We start from the raw sequence: 9,022 nt of genomic DNA, 5'->3' as shown, positions 1-9,022 counted from the left end.
ATACCAGTAGCATATAAGCCACTGAGGTATTCAGGGAACCTGCGCGTGCACATTGTTCTATGAACACCATCAGTGCCTGCACCCCCTCTGGCTCCTGCACCCCCCTGCCTCACATCAAGCATCTACACTGTCTAGCATCCTGTCCTTCAAGGCACACTTTCACGCACAAGCACAGGCTTGCTCGCCCACACTTGTGCATCTGTGTCTGCAGACTTTCCTCCCTTAGATACAGCTGAATCACCAATGCACCCTCTCAAACCAGTGGACCTCTCACAACTTCCTGAAGAATACTCCAGACACCAGAGAAAGGTGGACCCAGTCTGAAGTACAGACTCCAGGAACAAACAGTGAAGGTTACAGATAAGCAGACCGCCAGGGGCAGGCTTAAGAACACATCCAACAAAAGTGTTGTTGGATCCAGCAACCACAAAAAGCAGTGGATATTTTAATTCATAGGAAACACAGGAAAAAGAGTTTAAAGCTATGCTTATCCAGTTATCCGAGATTTTTAAAAAATAGTAATTCACTATATAATCAAAGAAAAATGTGCAATCAGGAAGAATGTCAAGTTTTTATAAAAGCAGAATGGCAGCCAGTACTAGTAGAATGAAATTCAAAGTCACAAAATCACCATTTGGCAGTTCCCATGTCCATAATAATTTTAGTCAATAAACTGTGTATAATAAGTGGAATGTAAAAGGTGGCTGAAAATGGCATGTGTACTTAGCCCTGAGTGCTTCTCAGACTAGTAATTAATTACAATCTATAAAATATAGAGTGTCCCTTTACAATAAGAGAGAACTAAAAAATGTCATCCTAATTTGTGATAAAACATAACCAATAATGGAGCAAATCAAAATTGTGAACCACTTAATGCCATGCATTGCAAACAACAGAACATTTAGTGCTGTGTTATTGCAGGGAAAAACCCGATTCTCAAATGAGGAGACCGAGATCACTGAAGTTTGAAGGGAATTCTGCACAATAAATGTCCTGTCCTATGCTTGGAGTCAAGGTCATGCACGAAAGACAAAAGAGTCTAGAGAACTGTTGCAGATGGAAGGAAGTAGTGAAAGCAACTTGACAACTAATGGCAAAGTGAGGTCTTTGACTGGATCTTATTGCTATTACAGACATCATTAGGAGAACTGGAGAAACTTGAGAATAGCCTAAGGATTTGATAGTGGTAATTTTTCAATGTTAATTTCCTGGCATGAATGGCTGTGCTGTGGTTACACAGGAAAATATTTTTATTTTCAGGAAGTATATTGCAATTTACTCCTCCATGCATCAAGGAGGAAATAAATACTTTCATATTATACTTTTAACTTTCCTGTGAGTTGGAAATTTATTCTGAACTAATGTAATAGAGAAGGGAAGGATATAGGTGCTTAAAGAGGGAAGAGTTTCAGTTTTGCAATGTGAAAACTCGCTAAGCAAAATATTTCACAAACAATAGAACAAGACAGCAAAATTAGCACCACTCATATGTATATTTGCAATCATTATGAGAGTAAATATGTGTTGTGTGTTCTCTGTCATAACAGTTTTCAATGAATCAAAATCTACTTATCATTAAGGATAGTGTTTCTCCTCCTTTAACAGGATTTTTAAGGAAAGTACAGACACCCAAATCCCAATAGTTTAGGTTATGACTCAGTGTATCTGGATTATAGTTTGAGATTTTTCACAAGCAGTCACGGGTGTAAAAATGTTGATCACACTCTACACTTGCAAGTGGGAAGCAGCAGCCATGATAAAGAGAAAAAAATGCTGATCCAGTTAAAATCATTCCACTTAATAGTTTTATGACCTTGGACAAATCACGTCAACACTCTCATCTTTAAAGCTCTCATCTGTAAAATGGGGATAATAATTCCTGGCTCATAATATTGCTGAGCTCATTCCAGAAAGTAATGTAGATAAACGTACTGCAGACATATCAGGCAATGTTGGAGTAGAAAAATTAATGAGCATATTTCTATTCTATAAAAAGAGTCAAATAATATTCTCTTGCTAGATCATGGAAGTAAAATGGCTTTCTGTATCAGGATTTCAGAGAGGCAATGCAGTCAAGTGTGACATTCCGTGGTCTCAGATGATGCAATTGTGCAGTTCTTAGATTTCGAACGTACAGCTTTAGAAGCCAGCAGGCAAATTAGCAAGAGCAATACTCAAATTCTGACACTATGAAAAGCAATCAAGCGCTGTCAGTAAACTTACAACTGATAACTTTATTTCAGTGAGCCTGCACTCAGGCTTCTAGTGGGCTCTAACCTTGGGTATCGGGGTGGGGAGATGAGGAAATACATTGAATGGTACTAAAGTTCTCCACTCCCAGAGGATTTGGCCAAAATGTGGTTCTCTGATTATTACCAGTGATAATCTGATCTTACTCAAGTTAGATGAATGACAAAAGAAAAATTTGATAGGAGTTAGCAGTTGAGACTCCTTACAAGGAATGGTATCCAGCCCTTTGTCTCCAATCTCTTCAGTGGCAAGTGATCAAGTAAGATGGCAACTTAGATGCTGGAGAAGATATCCTGCAGTAAGTCACTAGACACACTCATACTGCAAAATTGAACCAATTAATGGAGGAATTCTAGCCTATATAGGTTAGACTTTCAGACTGACCTGAAATGCAAAATGGGTTAGTCCTCATACACAGAAGCCAATTTGCTGAATGTGGAAAGTGTAAGGAGATTTGCATAGGATAAAATTCCAACAATTATCTATGCCAAAAGGGTTCTTTTCATCAGATTTGACCCAGAAAATTGACATTCTTACTTAATAAAGTTTATTCTCCCTCTCTGTAAGTTTAATATCCATTATTCAACCAATTGCAAAAAAGAAATAGTTGAAAAAAAGTTGCTCCTGTACTGAACATGTACAGGATTATTTCTTGTCATTATTCGGTAAGCAGCACGGGATGCCATCATATATGCATGGTCCTTGCATAGTCTATCCCACTACTAATTTGGAAACAACTCCCACAGGTAGAAAAGGGAGCCCCTGTTTATTCTCTAGGGACAACTATACTATCGCTACTTATAGCATGTACTGAGCACAAACATCTGTGTAGAGGTCGATTTATTTAGGTGTGAAAAAAACGAGTTGAATTTTTTTGTGTTTTTAAAATTCATTTAGGTGAATGAAAATTTCAGGTATGTGTGAAATAGATTAATTCATACTACCTAATACCGTTATTTGCCATTAAATGCTTGCTTTTCAGGCTTCTTAAAAGTCTTCTCCCATACAATTTAAAAAAGAAGTATTTTCTATAACTTTTTATAATTCTTTGTAAAGTTATATGATTTCCAATTTTATTTCATTAGCTTCTTAAAACTCAGCATAAAGAACTTTCAATACAAATATAAAAGTCCTTCTTCCCATTATACTGATTTGATTAAAATACTCAGTTACTGACATCCAGCAATGGAAAAGTCTTTCCTTGATTGTTCTTATTATAATGGCCTTATTATAATGTTCTTATTAATAATGACCTGTGATATGAACTATCAGGGCAACACACTGTTCTATCAAAACATTTAAGAAACCTTCCAATTCTGTACTGATAGTGTCACTCAGTCAATCTACTTTTCCAATGGTCTTTGTCATATCTCCTCTTGTCAGGCTTCTACAAGCATTTTGAATCTTCACTAGATGAGTTCTCATTCTAAGTACATTTTTCAAACAGGTTATTAAAGTATTCTCCAAACATTCATATGAAAGTAGAAAACATTTCTACTGTCCTTTCCCTTGCCATTTAAAAAGACCATGAATTCTCCAATCTCCTCTTTCTGTCTATGAAGAAATGGCAGTTACAGAGACGTCTTCAAGGGAAACATATCGCTTAGAAAGACTTCCAGGCTATCACTATCAATGACCTAAACTAAGGTGAAACAAAGGATGTGATTAGTGGTCTCCTGTTTCTTTACAATAGTTGGTTGATTTCTTAAACACTGCAAAACAATTTAGAGAACAGAGAAGAATGCAACAAGTGATTTTGACGGTGTGTACTTAATGTGTTGCTTCGCTAGAAGCAGTTTTCATGAAGGCTGAAAACTGTTTTGGCATGATTTGAAAGAACTGGAAAGAATGAACCACGTGATTTGATTGATATGGGCTGTATAATACTTTCTAGCATGTTGCCCCTGCATTTGCATACACTATTTTGGCATTTTGGAGTAATTATCACTGTGAAACTTTCACAAGTATACCTTATTTCCACAGGTAATTAAGGTGACCTAGTTATGCCTGCATAAAGATTAGTCTGTGAATAGTGCAGGCCCAGGGGAGACTAGCAGGTCAGTAAAAGCAATCAGTCCAAGTGATGGAAAAGAGAAAGAATGCCATACATGATATTTACTTTACACCATTGTACAGCTATTTTAAAATGTGTTATTTCAGCAATAGTATTCTGAGAAAATAAAAGTAATTTCCTCTGCATTACTCTGGGTTTCATTTAAGTTCCTTTTTAAGTTTTAGGTGTGGGACAAGTAACTCTTAATCCTTAGCAATAAAAATAAGTGAGATTGTTTTTTTTTTTTTCTAAACTAAGCATTTGACAAAATAAACATAGTCATTAGCTTATTTTCAAAAGCATGGGTGAAGAATATTTTCCACTGCATATCATTAACAGGACCTTCGCTCATTTTCTCTTGCCTGTGGACAAATGTCCCTTACAGAGACCTTACCAGCACTACGGCACAGTGGACTGTCTCCAGCCCCTCATAGTCCCCTCCTCCCCAGGACAGATATGAAATCACAACTCCTCCTCTTCTGCCAACATAAACTCAATATTCCGGCAGCTGATAGCTCTCACTGAAAGAACTAGAGAAGCTGGTGGCTAGCACTAACCCACAATTTACAGCTTCTGTCGTCCTTACACACAACCTTGGGATCCACTGCGGAAAATCAATGCAGCAGATGCACCACACCAGGAACATAATCCGACTCAATAAGGAAGGTCGTGAGTGCATTCATTGCCACCATGCTTGCAGGTAATTAAAGGACATAGATGCAGAAAAAAAAAAACTAAACAAAACACAAAATGATATATAACAAAGATCAAAAGATATAAAGTATATTTAAGCCCCAGTTCTCTTCAACCTCATATCACTAGGATTAGAAAGAACGGAATAATACAGCTCTCATTTTACTTACAAATGAGTTTTCATTTCATCTTCTGGGAAACACCAACAAATCAAACCCAGTTTCTTAAGTGATATTGTCTCTGTTCTTAGATGCTAAAATCCAAATAACTCAAACTAAAGCACATAAAATAAAAATATGTACTATTAAGTATGCAAAGCATTTGCAGTCTCTCTTGGATCATATTTGGTTAAAGGATGAGTTATTGTCAAACAAATAATGGGGATGATACTTGGATAAAAGTACCAATTCCTTGAGAGTGCCTGCCATGTGCATTTTTTTTTCTGGAGACCATAATAAGTGACACACTTATGTCATTATATTTGAGGTGAAGCACAAGCCCCTGTCATATGCAATTCACATGGATAATCCCCACTGGCAAACATCTGATTAACTAGCAAACTAGTAGTTAACAGCTGTACCACTGGAAAGCTTGCATGTATTCAGTCTATTTACCAGTCAAATGTGTCAAAATCACTACAGGTAGCTGGTGGCCAAAAGCTACTACTACCCAAATAAATTAATAATAAAATAGTTATATGTAAATTAAACTGATTTATAATATACATTGTCTGCTTGGGTCATGTTCATTTTATCATCAATAGACCCATTTTGATAGTACACACACAAATACAGTAAATTTAGTGATGATTTTATTTCTATATTTACTAGCCTAAAATTTCTCAAATAAGACCTGGATAGGGGCTCCACAAGGAGAGCAACAGATCAAAAAATTCTGGGCTCAGGGGTCATTTCTGAGAGTGATACTCCAACCAAGGACCATTCATGGAGATAACCTAGAACCCCTAGAACACCTGTGCAGATGTAGCCCATGACAGCTCAGTCTCCAAGTGGGTTCCCTAGTAATGGGAACAGGAACTGTCTCTGACATGAACTTAGTGGCTGGCTCTTTCATCACTTCCCCTGGAGAGGGAAGAGCCTTACCAGGCCACAGAAGAAAACAATGCAGCCAATCCTGATGAGACCTGATAGGCTAGGGTCAGAGGGAAGGGGAGGAGAACCTCCCCTACCAGGGGGGAGGGGCATGGGAGGAGATGAGGGAGAGGGTGGGATTGGGAGGGGATGAAGGAGGGGGCTACACTTGGGATACAAATTGAATAAACTGTAATTTATAAAAATAAATTTTAAAAATGTGGGAAAAAAAGACTTCTATTATTCTAAATGGAAATATTCCCAACCTTGTGAGAACAGACCTGTGCATCTCCATGTCTTAGGAAGGTTCTGGCATGGTATGCATGTTAATTATTCTTATATTTTAATGAAACAATCTTTTAATACACTCATGTGCTTATAAGCGGTAAATTAGGCTCTAACATGACTCAATGATCGTATTTCGATGAATCTCTATCAATTTTCTAGCAGATAAGCATGTAAAATAATTTATCAAAATGAAAAAAAAATTGCCAAAAGTAACATGGTACCTGTGGGTGAATAATGACATCAAATGAAAATCCAAAAGTGAACTAAAATCTAATGTACATCTTTTATGTTGTAAAATTAAGAAAATTAATTTATTTAATTTTTAACTTGATATGTAGTAAAATTTACTTCAAACTTTATTCACTCATCACCCACTTTTAATATCACTTCTATAGGACTTGCTGCCCTAATTTTATTCCAGCCATTAACTTGCCAGAACCTTCCAGCACCTTCTGAAATAGGCATGGAAAATTACCTCACAGGAAATTACATAAAAACACTTGGAGACCTTTGTGAGGAAAATGACTACATTTACAAGTTCAGTACTATTTAAATGATACCTATGGCAGTCTCTGCTGTCTAAATCCAAAATGGTTATCTGAGCTGTGGGCATAACTACCTAGATTGACACTAAGATACAAGACTTGCCAGCCATATATCATCCCAATGGGGTAAAGACAGACAGATATTTTAACAATAAATGACCAATTTGTTAAATGTTTCTAAAACGTTACATATAATTACATCTTTAAAATGAATGAATGAGAGAGTGAATTAAGTTATTCTTATAGTATTTAAGGATTTCTTTAAAAGTGACAAGGTGGAAATGCTACTATCAGTTACTGAAAGCCATCCCATCATAACTAAGGACTGTTGCAGCTTATTGTGGGCTTAAATTCTCTGACTAACTGTACAGGGTGCCACTCAAACACATTCAGCCTCTCAAAAGGACAGACTAATTACCAACTGTTAGTTTTAAAAATACACTTGGGGCAGAGAAATAGGACTTCAATTTCCAGTAATAATTTTGGGATGGAGCTGTTCCAGCATAAAACTGTCACAGCTGCTCAAACTGCGATGACATCCATGAAAACAAAGTAAATACAGTTAAAACTTTCCAGTGGATCATGAAATGTTTTGCCAAGAAAAGTAATATATTTAGCATATTTTCAAATATCATAATATAAGATTTTTACTTTATGTTTGTGAGTTTACAGTAATGCTCTATTTTCAGGAAAGAAAATGCTATTTTGACAAATGAACAGTATCAGCATTCAACATTGTATGGTTTCTTTGCTGACTATTATTAATAAAACATTATTTACTGAATTGCTGATAGCAAGACCAAATGGCACCCTCACCATTCAAACATGAATTCACTTTATTTAGTTTAGGGTTGAGTAGTCTTAACTAATACAACCTTCAGACCCATCCACTCACCCGTGCCCAAGAAGGCTGCTCTCCATGTAGTTAAAGCATTCCCAGCCCTCTTGAATTCTGCTTCTGCAAAGATACACTTACAGACTAGTAAGGTATGAGGGTTCGAGTCAATCCGTCAAAACAAAACTAGCCTCCTCCAGATCCTCTGACATTCGTAACTGTCGATGGGCTCTCAGCACAGATGTCAACCTCCAGGATCTGATCTCAGTCTGTCTTGTCAGGACAGGCTACTATTTCTCTTTCCTTGGCTGTGGACCCTGTGTCACCATCCAGCTATAAGATGAAGGACAGAGGGCTTTGTGTAACTTCATCCCATGTGGCACAGGAAATAGAAGCACCTTCTACTGATTTAGGATCTTAGTTTACAAAGGTTCTACACTTGTGTCATCACTTTCTATCCATACCCAATATTGTCAACATTTTCATATTCCATACTGTGACATTTAAATATGAATATTCTGAGTTATGTTTTTTAGTATTTTTAAAATATTTGCCTGCTTTATTCTTTCTTTTTTATTATTATTTTCAATTTATTCATTTTATATCCCAGTTGTAGCCCTTCCCTCATCTCCTCATGGTCCCACCCTCTTTCCTTCTTCTTTCCCTAGTCCACTGATAGGGGAAGTTCTCCTCCCCTACTGTCTGACCCCAGCCTATCAGTTCCCATCAGGAGTGCCTGGATCCTATTCCTCTGTGGGCTAGCTAGGTCCCCCCACCAGGGAAAAGTGATCGAGGAGCAGGCAACTGAGTTCATGTCAGAGAGCTGTCTATGGACTACAACTGAGAGGAGGTCTAGGTCTTCTCTAAGTGTGGTCTTTGGTTGATGTATTAGTCTCTGCAGTGCCCCCAGAGCCCTGATTTTTGGGGGTATTTTGGGTGTTTTGTTGTTGTTTTTGTTTTTCCTTTGTTGGTTCTTTTATATCCTCCTTCGTCCTTAAAACACCCTGTGCTCTGGCCGAAGTTTGGCTGTGAGTGTCTGCATCAATCCCGTGCTGGTTGGAGTCTCTTAGAGGACATCTGTGGTAGGCTCCAGCTCTGTTCCCTCTTCTATCGCTTCCTATGTCTATCCTGTTTGCCCTTCTGAATGATATTTAAGCATCTTCCCCAGGGTACTCCTTGTCGGTTAGCTTCTTTAGGTCTGCAGATTTCAGAATATGTATCCTATATTGGAAAAGATACAGTGGGTCTCCATGAAAGACAAACCCAA

Source organism: Meriones unguiculatus, chromosome 15, assembly GCF_030254825.1.
Source record: "Meriones unguiculatus strain TT.TT164.6M chromosome 15, Bangor_MerUng_6.1, whole genome shotgun sequence".
NCBI lineage: Eukaryota > Metazoa > Chordata > Mammalia > Rodentia > Muridae > Meriones > Meriones unguiculatus.
This window is presented reverse-complemented; position numbering follows the sequence as displayed.